The 15,362-nt window shown below is 39.4% G+C and overlaps 1 protein-coding gene across 3 annotated transcripts in view; it reads left to right on the top strand.

Moving 5' to 3' along the window:
- Positions 1 to 3,757: 3,757 nt before the first annotated feature.
- Positions 3,758 to 15,362, top strand: part of TTBK2 (tau tubulin kinase 2) — a 126,376-nt gene continuing 114,771 nt past the window's right edge. For all 3 annotated transcript variants that reach the window (XM_061157450.1, XM_061157448.1, XM_061157449.1), the window contains exon 1: positions 3,758 to 4,111. The gene's annotated coding sequence lies outside the window, so the exon portion shown is untranslated. The remainder of the gene's footprint in view (positions 4,112 to 15,362) is intronic.

The following is a 15,362-nucleotide window of genomic DNA, read 5'->3' on the forward strand; positions in this document are numbered from 1 at the left end:
AAGAATAAAGTATGTTATTTATTCTGTCCTGGAGAAAAGAAGCTGTGTTGAAAGAGGCTTTATGTTCTGTGGGGAACTCAGTATAAATCTGAACTTTGCTCATTATCCTAGAATATACTCTAAGGCTGATCCTAGAAACAGAGTCTCATTGATTCAGGCTCGGTTATCCAGAGCACACATCTGTAGATTTGAGTTGTTCTTCTCTGCCATATTTTTGTCAGTCTTACTGTATTAGTTGGGCTTCCCAGGTGGCGTTCGTGGTAAAGAACCCACCTACATGATGAATTGCCCCCAAAACTTAGTGCTTAAAACAACAGCAAACATTTATTGTATCACATCCTTTCTGTGGATCTGGATTTTGGGTGTGGCTTAGTTGAGTGGTTCTGGCTCGAAGTATCTCACAGGGTGATAATCAAAATGCCAGCTAAGCCTGCCGTCATCTGAAGGCTTGGCTGGGTCTGGAGGATCTGTTTCCAAGAACAGTTCACTAAGATGGTTGGCAAATTGGAGCTGATTATTGGTGTAATGCCTGAGTTCCTTGCCAGATAGCGAGCTCCAAGTGGTTGCTTAAGATCCTCATATTATAGCACTGGCTTTCCTCTAAGTGAATGATCCAAGAGAGCATAAAGTGGAAGCTGCAAAGTAAGTCAGAAAGAGAAATATAAATATCATATACTGGTGCATATATATGGAATCTAGAAAGATGGTACTGATGAATTTATCTTCAGGGCAGTAATGGGGAAACAGACATAGAGCACAGACCTATGGACCCCAAGGGAGGGGAGGGAAGGAGAGGGTGGTTGCTTGGAGGGTGTAACTTAGAAACTTACATTACCACCTGTAAAACTGACAGACAATAGGAACTTGCCATATGCCTCAGGGAACTCAAACAGGGGCTCTGTGACAATCTAGAAGAGCCGGATGGGGCAGGAGAGGGAAGGAAGATTCAGGATAGAGGGGACATGGGTGTACCTATGGCTGATTCATGTTGATGTATGACAGAAACCATAAAATTCTGTAAAGCAAAAATCCTTCAATTAAAAAAATTAGGTGGCCAAAAGAAAAAGCGGAAGCTGCAAAGTATTTTATAGCCTAGACCTGGAATTTACACAATTTCTGAAAAAGCCTATTGGTTACACAAGGCAGCCGAATTCAGTACGGGAGAGACTATACAAAGGTAAAGATACCAGGAGGCAGTGATCATTGGGGGCCATCTTAGAGGCTGGCTACTACCACATTTATTTATTTTATAGTATGTATATATGAGATACGTGTATCTCAAAAGGAGATTCCTGAATTCTTGTACCAGCTCTTGAATAATATATTACCTTGCCATTTATCCTAACTGAACAAATATCTCTTGGAACAGACCAGTAATTCTCAAATGGAAAACACCAGAGGCAAAAAAAGAGGCCTGGGAAGCCATTTTCCTTGGGAATTCCTATACCTGTGGCATTAACTCTCACTATAATATATACTCTCAGTATAATAATATTCATTGTTAAACTTCCCAGTCTGCTATACGGTGCTGGTGCTCAGCTGAGTCTGGCTCTTTGCGACCCCTTGGACTGTAGCTCACCAGGCTCCTCGGTCCATGGAATACTCCAGGCAAGAATACTGGAGTAGGTTGCCATTTCCTACTCCAGGGGATCTTCCAGACCCAGGGATCGACCCCACATCTCTTGTGTCTCCTGCATTGGCAGGTTGATTCTTTACCACTGCAACACCTGGGAAGCTCCACTCTGAAATACACTGTTGTCCTATTCTTAAGAAATTTATCATACAGCACTTCCTTTTGCACTGCACTTTTTTTTCCCTCTTCAACTCTTTAGATACAGCTGCTGGACTGCTTTCTCACAGACTTTTCTATTTCTCTTATCCTTCATGGATTTGCAAATGAGAGTTGGTCATAAGACAATCAGAAGAATAATCATCATTCCAACGTTTGGAGAACCCAGCTGTATCTACTAACTCATTTAAAATAAACAATAGTTCTGTGAATAAATTCACTCAAACCCTTATCTGTGATAGCAGAGATTATATCGGTAGCTTGAAGAGGACACACTATATTTGCTAAGTGAGTGTAAAATATTCTTTTCAAATGCTATTTGAAAAGCTATTTGAAATCCTGCTGTCCATAATTTCAATGAATCTGGACTTTGTTTTCCCCTATAAACGTCTTTAAAATTAAAGAAAATTATTTACAGAAACACTGATCCTTTCCAATTCAAATTACTTGCCCTGACAATACCCTGAAGTGAACTATATTCTGTGAGACAAAGTAACGGAAAAAGCAACTTGTGGTTTTCATCAGTGGAAAGAAAGCAATTTGGCAACTTCTTAAATTTTGAATAGAACAAGAGAGCTGCATCATCAATTGCCTTTAATGTACATTTTGTCCTGCTTTTTATCCAAGGATCTAGACATGACAGTAGAAGTGCCTGCTGTTTCTCAAAGAATGTCAAGAGGCTGTGGAGTTTCCGAGCAAGAAACATATTCAATAATAGTTATAGACTGAATATAGGATTCATATTTAACCATTATATATTCTGAATCAACTTTAATCATAAGGTCACTTAAGGAAATAAAAAGATTTAAAGTAAAATGAAGCTCAGAATTCATCACAATCTTTTCAGTCCATGGGATTTCAGACTCCAGTGAATCACTGTGATTATTAAGTAAAAACAGCACTGGACACGGGAGTTTACGAGACTGGAGTTTGGTTCTTCCACTAATTAGTTTTATAGCTCTAGGAAAGCTGTTAACCTCTTTGAGCTTTTTCTTCTGTAAGTTGGTGGGTAAGGAGGGCAGAGGGGTTTTTATCATAAGGTTTTCTCTTTACAAAAGAGCTTGATACACCAAAGACAAACTAGCCCACAGAGCCTCATTGCTCCGCCCTTCTCGCTTTTCAAGTCTTGGAGGGACTCCCGCAGTGTTGCCCAGAAGCCCATACTTCTGGGCACCTCACGGGGGCTGCTCATTGAACCCTTCACTGGGGGTGTTTCCCAAAAAGGGAGTGAAATCTTGTTCTTCATGAATGTGAAAACCGTAAGGATACGCCGGGCTCCAGGCTGACTCCTTTCTGGCGGTCTCGGTCTCTTTTCCTCCTTACACTTTTAGGCCTGTCCCCAGTACACACCGGTGAATAGCTTCATGTTAGGCTGTTCTGGGGACAGAGCCAATTTGCCACATCCTGGCAGCGAGGGTTCTGAGGAGGTGGCAAGGCAGGGCCTCAAGATTTGGGGCCCTTCGCGACCGAACTCCTCGGCGTGTGTAAATTCGTATCGTGACAAAGCATTTCCGATCTTCCTCCGAAAAGACCAATCCTGGCGTCACAACTGTGTCTCTATAACCAAGATAACTGCTGAGCTAGGAGGACGCCACTACGCGCCAACCACCAGTCTCAGAAGCCCTACTTCGCTGCTCGGGACGAGCGGGCAGTTGCGGCTGAGGCTGGAACTACAAGGACCAGAATTCCCGCGCGCACGCGCGCTGCCATTGTGATGCTCCTTTCCCGGTAACTCGCCCTCTCAGGCAAACCTGAAGATAGCGGCAATTCTCCGGTGGGGGGCGGAGACGCTCTTTGCCTGACTCTCCGCCCCTTTCGTGATAGGCAATGGGACCAGCCAACCGACTTGGCGGGCTTGGGACGCGCTCTCCAATCAGCACCTGTGGCGGAGAGGTGGGCGTGCGCACTGGCAGGGCAGGTGGGCTAGGCTGTGCTGGGTTGCGAAGGGGGAGAAGAACGTCGGGTCGGGTCAGCGGGCGCTGCAGTAGTCGCCGCAGCGGCGATGGGAGCGGTGGGGACAAGGCGGCGGCGGCGGCGGCAGGAGGAGGAGCAGAGGCTGGCACAAGCACAGCGGCTGGGGGCGGCCAGCAGCAGCAGTAACAGCAGCAGCCGCCGCCGCCGCCGCCAGTAAACGCGGACGGTACCCGAGGGGACTACCCAGCCTGCCGGCCCTCGAAGCCGCGCTCCGGTCCCGCCGCAACTGGCGGCGGGGGATGGGCAGGCGGCGGCCGTCCCGCCTGCTGAGGGTTGACCGCTGCCGGTCCCGGCCCTGAGCTGGACTCGAGCCCTCCTTCCGAAATCCCTGCGACCGCCACGGCCCAGGTAGGACACACCCCCCGCGACCCCCCGGACGCCGCTGGGGGAGCCCCGCCTCCCGCCCTCTCTCGGTCCCGACCCCCTCCTCCGGCCGCACCCCTCGCCCAGTGACGGACCCTGGTGCAGAGGGGAGGGGTACTGGAGACTCCTCGGTCGCTACCCACGCCCTGGGCTTGTGCCAGACTCGGTCACTCCAACTCGGAGACCGTCTGCTGCTCCCCGGTTTCCCGGGAGGGTTGTGCCCCGTATCTCCAGAGGCTTTTGGTGTCCTCACTGAACTTGGAGGGTCGCAAAGCTTCGTTCTGTTTCTCTCTCTGTGGGTGACCCACATACCACTTGTATTCATGCTGCTTCGGGTACCAGGACTGAACACAGAGGATTCTCAGGATATACTAAACACTTCTTTCCCACCCCGCTTTCCCAGATCTAATAGAAGAGGGCACGGGACTATGGAATCTGTTTGTTGTGTAGTAACGACCGTGGAGGCCATGACTTTCTGATACTTAGGGTGCGAGGTAGACCTGAGGGATTTGCTCCTTATTTTCTTTGACTAACATGGTGTTGACACCCTGGGATGTTGCGGGAGGGACAAAAGACCCCACACGTACCTACTCTCAAGTCAGAAGTAAATAATCCAGTGGATGCCAGGATACTTTATCCACAGTGAACTTAATTTTGTTTCAGTCGTGGCTGCTTTAGAGGTATAAATGACATTGAGTTGTACTTTGCTTTGAATTAAAGTTGATAGGTGGCAGCAATCCGGTATTAGCTCTTCTCATCCTTCACTTTAGAAATTGTTCTTTCTTTGAACATTAAAGAGGGCAGTTTTATAATAACCTATGTATTATGTAAAGATGCTTTGGTATTAAATAGAAATTAAGTTTTTAACACATGTGTGAGGATCATGATATTATGAATGGGCACCTGCACACACACGGAGAATCCACTCGGTGTGTTTTGTTACAGTGCTTGGTTCTGATCTGTTAATAACAGTTGCATTGATTTCTAAGTACTGATTTGCTAAGCTAGACCACAAAGATATATTTGTTGTTTTCTTTTGGCTGAATAGAATAATGTTCATTTGTCAGGGAAAGGATGATGGGCGATTTATTTTAAAGCTGAATGCTGTTTCTTTTTAATAAAGCCGTAATCATGACAAATATTACTTATATGACTAATCTTGAATTCATCTCAACTCTAAAATTTTTTCACGTAGCAAGTGTGTGAACTTGGATGATGTTTTGTGCTCTTTTGAAGTTGAAAACATGCTGAAAGGAGTGTCTAATTTAGAAGCTTATGTTTTCCAGGTGATACACTTTTGTTTAGGCACTAAGAGGGATGTTTGAAGCATGGTTATAAAAGAAAGTTTTTCTAGTAACTTTTCCTTTATGACAGAATGTTACAAAAATGATTTTTCCTCTTTTAGTTTTAGACACATAAAAGAAATTGAAGTCCCTAGTGTCATTAATTGGTAATATTATGTTGAAATAAATTTGATCTTCAGTAGGAGGCTAAGAGTAGTGTACATTTCTCATTATCTTATACTATAGTTGATACATAATATAGGAAATTCTTTATTGTATTATGTATAACTTCAGATTTTTGTGTCTTCTTTTGACTTCCTTTTAAATACTTATTATTTTAATGCCTTGGGAAATCTTCATGAGATTAAGGCTCATTTGCTTTAGTGAAGCGAGTATAATACAAAAAACTTTTGAGGGTATTTTACATTAAAAAAAAAAAAAAAAAGCACCAAAATGTGACAGTGATAGATTGTGGTTTTTTCATTGTAAGTAAATATTACAGAGCTGAGTATGCTATGACATGGAATTTAACTTTGGTGGTGATGGGGGGAGCAGGCAATTCTTTATAAGTTTTGTATCTTAAAGTAATGATGATTTGCTTGCAATTCAGGAGAGACTGTGAGCTGGAACCACCGAACTAAGGTACTCTCAGATTCCTAATCCTCATAGTAGATGTTTGTTGTCTGAAAAAAACAAAAAGTAGTATAAAACAAGAGAAAATGTTTGAACATTACTGAACTAGTGACAGATGAATTGATCAGCAAATAAAAAAGCATTTGAGAACTAATGGAGAGTATAGCTTGCTTCCTTTTCCATTAAAAAAAAAAAATCTCTAAAAGAAAAATTCTTTTTTTTTTCTTTTTTTTTCTTCATTTATTTTTATTAGTTGGAGGCTAATTACTTTACAATATTGTAGTGGTTTTTGTCATACATTGACATGAATCAGCCATGGATTTACATGTATTAGAAAAATTCTTTTATAGATACGTGGCATTCTTTACAGTTTGAGTGCATGTTATTCAAAATTACTAGAGTCATGTGTTTCTTTGCTATTTTTGAGGTTTTTGAGAAACACTCAAAATATAGCTGGAGCTATATCAGTTTATTTGGTTAGTATTTAATATGGCAGGACATATAATATTTATAGGTTTTGAAATATGAAATTAAATGTTTATACTGTTTTACTTCATTGTCATTTTGTTGCTGCTGTTGTTATTCAGTATTTTGTAAACAATAGTACTGATGGTGGTAGATTCCCCTCCCTGCCCCCCCCCCCCCCAACCCCAGGCTTCAGTGAATAGAATCTTTGGGTTGAAAATACTTTTTTTTTCTTTTATAGCTTTTGTGCTGTAAATACTCAGTGTTTTTAGGTTAAATATCATATTTCCATATCTGATAAAAGAACTTTCAGGTCTATATGAAAAAAGTTTGGGATTTTAGAGCTGAATTTTGAGCATAGTTACAACACATATTACCACTCACAAGTTTCTGTCAATATCTTGTGATCCTTGGTTGTAAGTTTAAAACATAGATTGAAATTATATTTTTTACATAACATCAATGCCAGTTTTGTGAGAAAATTTCTTTTAAACAAGTGATTTTTAAGCAGGCTTCTTGGTATATTTTCATTTATGGTATATGACTAAGTTAAGCATAATGATTCTTGTCTGTGTGGTTAATATTTTATGTGTTCTTAATAATAAATTGAGTCATAATACTTATCAAGTTTTGTTAGCATTTGGAATTTTTCTGTGATTTTTTTTTTTCTTTCTTTAACATTTGTATATAAGATCCTTGGTATTTGGAATGTTGATAGCTGCTTTTTATTGTTTTAAGCTATTGAATTTCACTTCAGTTAGAGTGGATCTTCCCAAGGTAAAAAATTAAGTGTTCTTGGAAGAGAACCTCAATACTCTGTAATGTCCTATATGGGAAAAGAATCTCAAAAAGTGGACATATGTATAATTGAGTCACTTTGCTGTCCACCTGAAACTAGGGCAACATTGCAAATCAGCTGTGTTGTTTAGTCGCTCAGTTGTGTCCAACTCTTCGCAACTGCAAGGACTATGGCTTGACAGGCTTCGTTTATGGGATTTCCCAGGCAAGAATACTGGAGTGGGCTGCCATTTCCTTCTCCAGGGGCTCTTCCCGATCCCAGGATGGAACCTAACTATCCTCCAATAAAAATTAAAAAAGAGAAAACAAGCCCTGGATTGTTGTTGTGTCTCCTGACGAATGGGAGGTAATAGCTTTGTAGCTCCTTTTGTTAAGCTGTCAAGATTTAAGCTAACCGGGTTTAAGAATCATTATTATATATTATACATATATATGTGTATATATTAGATATTTATTTTAGAGACTTTGCATCTATTGAAAAGGCAAAATAAGTATTTTTTAATGTTTGTGCTAGAAAACTTATTTGCCATTATGTCTATTTTTACTGACATGCTCTTATCATCATTTTTATACTTTAATTTTATTTTGTCTTTCTGAAGTTCCATGTAATTGTCTTTTTAAATAAATGATTTTGCATTGTTTCTCTGATCTCGTTTGAGCCATGTGATCATCTAAATACTGTATTTTGCTAATATTGGTCTAACATTAGTTTTCCATGTGTGTTGTGTGTTATGGATTAATTTTGGAAAGCCCTGCCCTCAACTTTTTTCCTTGATCTGCTAGGTGCCTCATTGTCTAAAATTTCTCAGAAAAAGTTTTATCAGTATTTTTCAGTGACTAATGCTGAGATGAGGGGAGGAAAATAGAGGGGGAAATGAATAGCTAAAGAGAAAAATATGAGCCTTGCTTCTCATGAAATTTGATTTGAAAACATCATCTGGAAGCTAAATTGTATGGTAAATAGTAAGCTAGATTAGGACTTCATTTATACTGCACTTGTTTAGCACTTAAAATATTCAACCCATCCAAGACCAAAGTCAGCCCTGTTGTAACTTCTTTAATTATATAGATGAAGGTGGCACTATTTATTCAATCACCCAGTTTCAAAAATCTCATTATTTCTTTATTCTTTTCCCCCCAATTCTACCTGCACAAACCCTCTCCCTTTCATTTCTACTGCTACCACCTTAATTTAGCCTCTCTGATCTTCAGTATCTCTCCTTAGAACTATTGCAGTTCAGTTCAGTCGCTCACTTGTGTCCGACTCTTTGCGACCCCATGGACTGCAGCACGCCAGGCTTTCCTGTCCATCACTAACTCCAGGAGCTGACTCAAACTCATGTCCATTGAATTGGTGATGCCATCCAACCATCTCATCCTCTCTTGTCCCCTTCTACTCCCACCCTCAATCTTTCCCAGCATCAGGGTCTTTTCAAATGAGTCAGTTCTTCACATCAGGTGGCCAAAGTATTGGAGTTTCAGCTTCAGCATCAGTCCTTCCAGTGAATATTCAGGACTGATTTCCTTTAGGATGGACTGGTTGGATCTCTTTGCAGTTCAAGGGACTCTCAAGAGTCTTTTCCAACACCACAGTTTCAAAAGCATCAATTCTTTGATGCTCAGCTTTCTTTATGGTCCAACTCTCGCATCCATACATGACTACTGGAAAAACCATAGCTTTGACTAGACGGACCTTTGTCAGCAAAGTCATGTCTCTGCTTTTTAATACGCTGTCTAGGTTTGTCATAGGTTTTCTTCCAAGGAGCAAGTGTCTTTCAATTTCATGATTGCAGTCACCATCTGCAGTGATTTTGGAGTCCAAGAAAATTAAGTTTTTCACTGTTTTCATTGTTTCCCCATCTATTTGCCATGAGATGATGGGACTGGATGCCATGATCTTAGTTTTCTGAATGTTGAGTTTTAAGCCAACTTTTTCAATCTCCTCTTTCACTTTCATCAAGAGGCTCATTACTTCTTCTTCACTTTCTGCCATTAGGGCGGTGTCATCTGCATATGTGAGGTTATTGATATTTCTCTCAGCAACATTTAAATATTTGTTAAATATCTCCTATGTTTCTGTGGTAGGGGGGGTTAGAGATTCAGCAGGGAACAAGACAGAAATTATTTCACTTTTAGAATTTGCAGTAGAGTGAGAAGAGACAGTCATAGAACAAGGAATTACAAGTGTTCCAAGAATCGTGAAGGGAAAATGTAGACTGCCACATAAATGTATTAACTGACAGACCTACAGTCTGGGAAGTGGTTCAGGAAAGTCTTCTATTTTATCAACCACAGTTTATTCTGCATAGTCTACCAGTTGCAGAGATTAGTGGATATTTTGTAGCTATAAGCAGTTAAATGATTTAAAATAAATGCTTTGAAATGAAGATATTTAATACAAATTAAATGTTCATACAACTTCTGAAACAGCTTTGGACAAATCCTTTCCAGACACCAGAACACTTTGAAAACTTTTGCCCTGAAGAGGCCACCCTCTCCCTCCAGTGTGGGTTTCAACTTTGGGTTTTCCCAGGTCTCAATTGCTTAAGTACTGACAGAATTCCTATGTTATGTTTCACACTCTTTGAACATCAAAAGTTAGGAGTAGGCACTTTGAGTAGGAGGGTGTGTATGGTTACAAGAAAGAGGTCTTACAGGCAGATAGAGTCTCTCTGTAGCCAGAGTCCAGAAGCTTATAGGTGAGTTATTAAATGTACAAGTAACTAGGATATAGTTTGAATATCTTTGTAAGTTTTAAATATATAAATTCATTTGTAAATCAGAAAAAATATCCCTTATCATATGCTGGCTCCTAATTTTTGGTTTATAAAATGAGGTTAGTATAGCCACAAATCTCAATGCTTAGTAAACAAATGAATGAAACTGTTAATTTTGCATCAAGATGAGATCTGAATCCTTTCTCATCTCTGTGAGAACATGTCATAGGACCTTAGATTAATTAACCTCTTTGCCTCGGTACACACACACATACACACGTATATATACATATATAGTTTTGCTATTTTTAAAAAGTTAATATACTTTAAATTTAATTATAATGAAGGTCACTACAGAAAAGGTTATTGATTTTTTTTTTGCTATTTTTAAAAAGAAGTTAATATACTTTAATCATAATGAAGATTACTACAGAAAAGGCTCTTAATTGATTTTTTTTTTTTTCTTAGTGGGAGGATCATAGACAATGCATTGTTTGGTTGGTCTGGCTACAGTAGATTTTACCCAAGGAATGGTCTTGAGTGTTTTCCTTACAATCTGGTTATGTAAGTTACACTGTACTTTCTATAGGGGAAGAATTTGTTTATGTGTTGTTAGTATCAGTAGCCAGGGAGAGGAGAACTAGGTTGTTTACACTTTTATCTGTTGTAGGTAATTGTAACCATAACTGACTTGTAAAGTTTCTCTTCACTTTTAATAGATATTTTGCTTTCTTGACTATATGAGCCCAGGGAGAGTCCATATTGCTGGAGGTATAATTTATCTCTTGTGAAAGTTTAGAAGGAACAGTTGAAGTGTGAGTGGTGACTAAATTTTCTTTCTCTTTTGCTATCAGCAAATAGGGTTTTTCATTTCTTCATTTCTTTTAACCAACCCTTTAGAGAGGCTTTTACTAAAACCTGCAACATTAAAAAAAAAAATCTTATGGGGTTTATCCTATTCTTGACCCTAACTTCTGTTGTTTATGTTAGTATTATTAGATATTTTGAAAAGCTTAGCTCGTGTGTAATCTTTGTATATTTGTGTCTACACTTTAGTTTTATCTTGAAAGCATCCGATTTTTAACTTTAATAATAAGATTTGTTTAGTGTGTTGATAGTTTCCCTCAAACTTGGAAAAATTTCAGACATTTTTACTTCAGGTTTTTTTTTTTTTTTTTTTTTTAGCTTGTAATCTCTTTGGGCCAAATAAATGTATTCAGAAATTAAAATATTTACTGAAACTGGAGAGAAACTATATTATATAAGAAAACATGGTTACAATAACTGACAACAAAAGTATAAACAACCTCTCTATTCTCTCTTTCAGGGATTCCAGTTATATGTATGTTAGATTTTTTGATGTTATCCTTTTGTGCATTGATGCCCTGTTTAGTTTCTGTCTTTTTCTATGTATGTTTAATTTTGGATGTTTCATTTTTCTTTATCTTCAGCTTCACTAATCCTTTCTTTCACAGTGGTTAAGTTGGTATTAATCCTATCTAGTGTATTTTTAAAAAATCTCAGATGTATACTTTTCATGTCTAGAAGTTCATTAAAAAAAAAAAACTCCCCATTTCTTTCCTCATGCTTAATGCTTTTCTCTGTTTTCTTAAATATATTTGTATTAGCTGTTTTAAAGTTCTTGTCCATCATTTTATCATCTGTACCATTTCTGAGTCTGTTTTTATTGATTGTTATTTCTCCTTGTTTGTATCCCTGGTAATTTCTCCTTGGATGCCAGACATTATGATTTTACACTATTGTGTGCTGAATTTTTTTTTTTTAATTTTCATAAATGTTATGGGGATTTGTTCTGGGATACAGTTATTTGAAAATAGTTAGATGCATTCATGGCCCTGGATGTTTTGAAAGATTTTTAAAAAGTTTTTCCACTCTGTGACTATACAGACTATTCACGGACTTGTGTGATCATTAAGGATTGTTCTGCCTGCACCTTTCTAGTTGTTCTTTGCTTTGTTACACAGATGCGTTCAGTTCGTAAGTACTCAGCCAACGTTTCAAGAGGAACTACCTCTAGATATCAAGAGGCATGTCTTTGTGCCACTCTCTTCACTGTTTTGCCTTGCCTTGGCCTTCTCAAAACTCTTAGTTCTGTCTCTTCAACTCAGTGAGACTGCTTAGTTAGTTCTGTTTGGGTTCCTCATTCCTATGCCGCAGCCTGAGAACTCTCAGGCGATAAGCTGGGGGCAATCTTAAGGATTACCTCACTCATTTTCTTCTGTGGATACATATTCTGTGCTGCCTGTTGTTTGGTGTCTAAAATCTTTTGTTTCATATATTTTGTCTGTTTTTCCCGTTTAAGGTGGGAGGCTAAATCTGGTCCCTGTTAACTGTGGTGGTCAGAAGCTAAAGTGGTCTGGTGGGTATATGAAATCTCAAACAAAGAGGAGTCATATTTCAGAGTTATGCTGTCATTAGAAATTTGTATTATCGTTATGCCCAAACATAGTTTCAGAAATATTTTCCTTACTCTTTAGACACGTCATAAGCTCTTCTGATGATTAATTCTAGGACTGTTCTCATTGAAATTAAAATTGTAGGTAAAAATAATTTTCCTGTTTTTCTATTAAAGAACAGAATCTTACATAAGCTATGTATGGCACTTATAGAACCATGCTGTTATCTGTTTAGCTTCCTGCAAATGTAGGAGAGTTTTTTGCTTCAGCCTGTCTGGGTAATAGTAGCTGTAACTGGACTTGCTTTGCTCTGGCCTTCTGTCCTCCCCTGCTCTGAGGGCCTCAATGGTTCTGCCTTCTCTATTTAAGCTGAACGAAGTCCACTCTCTTCCTAGCCTGATTTTTGCAGTCTGAACTCAATTTACTTTCAGGTTTATGTGTTCTCTCACTCTAATCAGAACTCTTTTCCCTTTGGGCTCATGCAGGCGTTCATTTTCTTCATACTTGTATGCTTTGCTCCTTTCTTTTCTGCTCCTTTGCTTACACCTCAGTTAGTTTTTGTCATTAAACAAACCACCCCAAAGTTCAGGGACCAAAATAATAATTCATGAACTATTCTGTGGGTTGGCAGTTTGACTGGGTTCAGCTGAATGGTTCATTTGGTCTTGTCTGGGTTCATTTGCCCTTGTCTGTGTGAAGCAGTCACCTAGTTCGGGTTTCTTCATTATCTCGGTCCCAAAACCAGCCAAAGGGGGGAAGTCTAGTGCATAAGTGCTTTTTAACCTTCTGGGTCATATTTGTTGATGTCCCACTGATCAAAGCAAGTCATAGGGCCAGCCTGAGTTTCCAGAATGGTGAAGAAACTCTGCCTTTCAATGGCAGATGGAGCAAGGTCACATTGTTAAGGCATGTGTATACAGTAATGGGAGAATTGGGGGCTGTTTTGCAATCACCAAACCACTATAAATTCTATCTAGCTCCTCTAAGAAACCTGGTATGATCATCTTAGCCCATGTTAATCTCCCCAGTTCCAACTTATCATATGTGTTGGCCCTTGCAGTTTGATTTCAATTAACTTATGTATTTTGCCTTTTTAATCCAGAAAATTAATACTGTTAATTTCTAGTTTTATATTATGTGTTCTACTTCAAAAAATAATTTGGGAATAATTGTTTAACTTCTTCCTTTGATTGTTATCTCATTGAGGGCTAAACTACACATTTATACTTCTTTGTACTTTTCTGTATGTTTGTTATTATTGAATGACAGTATGTTAAATTGGGCTTCCCAGGTGGCATTAGTGGTAAAGAATCCTCCTGCCAATGCAGGAGACATAAGAGATGCAGGTTCAATCCCTGGGTCGGGAAGATTCCTTGGAGGAGGGCATGGCAACCCTCGCCAGTGTTCTTGCCAGTATACCATGGACAGAGGAGCCTGGCGGGTTACAGCCCATGAGGTCACACTGAGTTGGACACGACTGAAGCAATTTGGCACATACGTTAAATTTAAAAGTCAACTCTCACTTATTTACTTGAGGACTACTGCTTTTTTTCAACTGTCTAGGTGGTAAAAGACATTTTGTTCATCTTTCCATTCATTATTTATTCAATGATTATTCTGTGGTAGGTACTGAGAATACAAAGATGAGGAGATTTCTGCTCTTGACCTCAAGAAATTTATAGTTTTGTGGGAAAACTTTGTAAAGTGTCTTAGAAGACATGTGATTTTGCAGTTGCTTGTAAGCCTGTCCTTTACTCTGAACCTAAATTTCTGCCTCATGCCCAACCCACAGGTTACCTGACTTTTCCCCATTGTATAGATGGGGCAGTGTCTTGCTGTCATACTGCTAGATGGTTGTTGCCTAATCTAGATTGTGTCTGGCTCTCCCTTCTCTGCTTTATATTACTGTTATCTGTTACTATTCTTTTTAAGAGTCATTAGTTACTCAGTCGTGTCCAACTCTTTGGACCCCATGGACTGTAGCCTGCCAGACTCCTCCGTCTATAGAATTTTCCAGGCAAGAATACCAAAGTGGTTGCCATTTCCATCTCTAGAGGATGTCTGGACCCAAGGATCAGACCCAGGTCTCCAGCATTGCAGGCAGACTCTTTACTGTTTGAGCCCCCGGGGAAGCCCTAATCATAGGGTAGGTAAAATGTGTGTGTACAGTTTAAAGAGGAAAGCAAGTGGACAAGAGATAGAACATTGCCAGTACCTCAGAAGCCCTTTCTTTATCTCATCCTCCTTTTCTTGTGGTGGTTTAGTCACTGTCGTGTTTAACTCTCTTGATCTCATGGACTATAGCCTGCCAGGCTCCTCTGTCCATGGGATTTTCCAGACAAGAATACTGGAGTGGTTTGCTGTTTCGTTCTCTAGTGAATCTTCCCGATCCAGGGATCGAACATGGGTCTCCTGCACTGCAGGCAGATTCTTTACCAACTGAGCTACTAGGGAAGCCCTTTTCTTACTCCAAAGGAATTCGTTCTTATGCTTTTTATGAAAAATCATTTCTTTGTTTTATTCTTTATAGACTTAGTACCTATATTTGCACCCTATTTAGCATAGTTTAGTTTTGCTTATTTTTGAACTTTATATGGAAGGGCTTACATTGTATGTATACTTTTGTATTGCTTGATTTTTTTCAATATCTGTTGTCTTAACTGGTGGCTCAGGGTAAAGAATCTGCCTGCCAATGTAGAAGATGTCTGTTTGATCCATGGGTCAGGAAGATCCCCTGGAGAAGGAAATGGAAACTCACTCCAGTGTTCTTGCCTGGAGAATCCCATGGACAGAGGACTCTGGTCGACTACAGTCCACGGGGTCGCAAAAGAGTCTGTTACACATTAGCAGCTAAACAACAAACAACACTTCAGTTTTTTCATGTAGTTCAGAGTAGCAGTAGTTTCTTCATTTTAGTATATTT

The sequence above is a fragment of the Dama dama genome, chromosome 12 (genome assembly GCF_033118175.1).
Source record: "Dama dama isolate Ldn47 chromosome 12, ASM3311817v1, whole genome shotgun sequence".
NCBI classification, from domain to species: domain Eukaryota; kingdom Metazoa; phylum Chordata; class Mammalia; order Artiodactyla; family Cervidae; genus Dama; species Dama dama.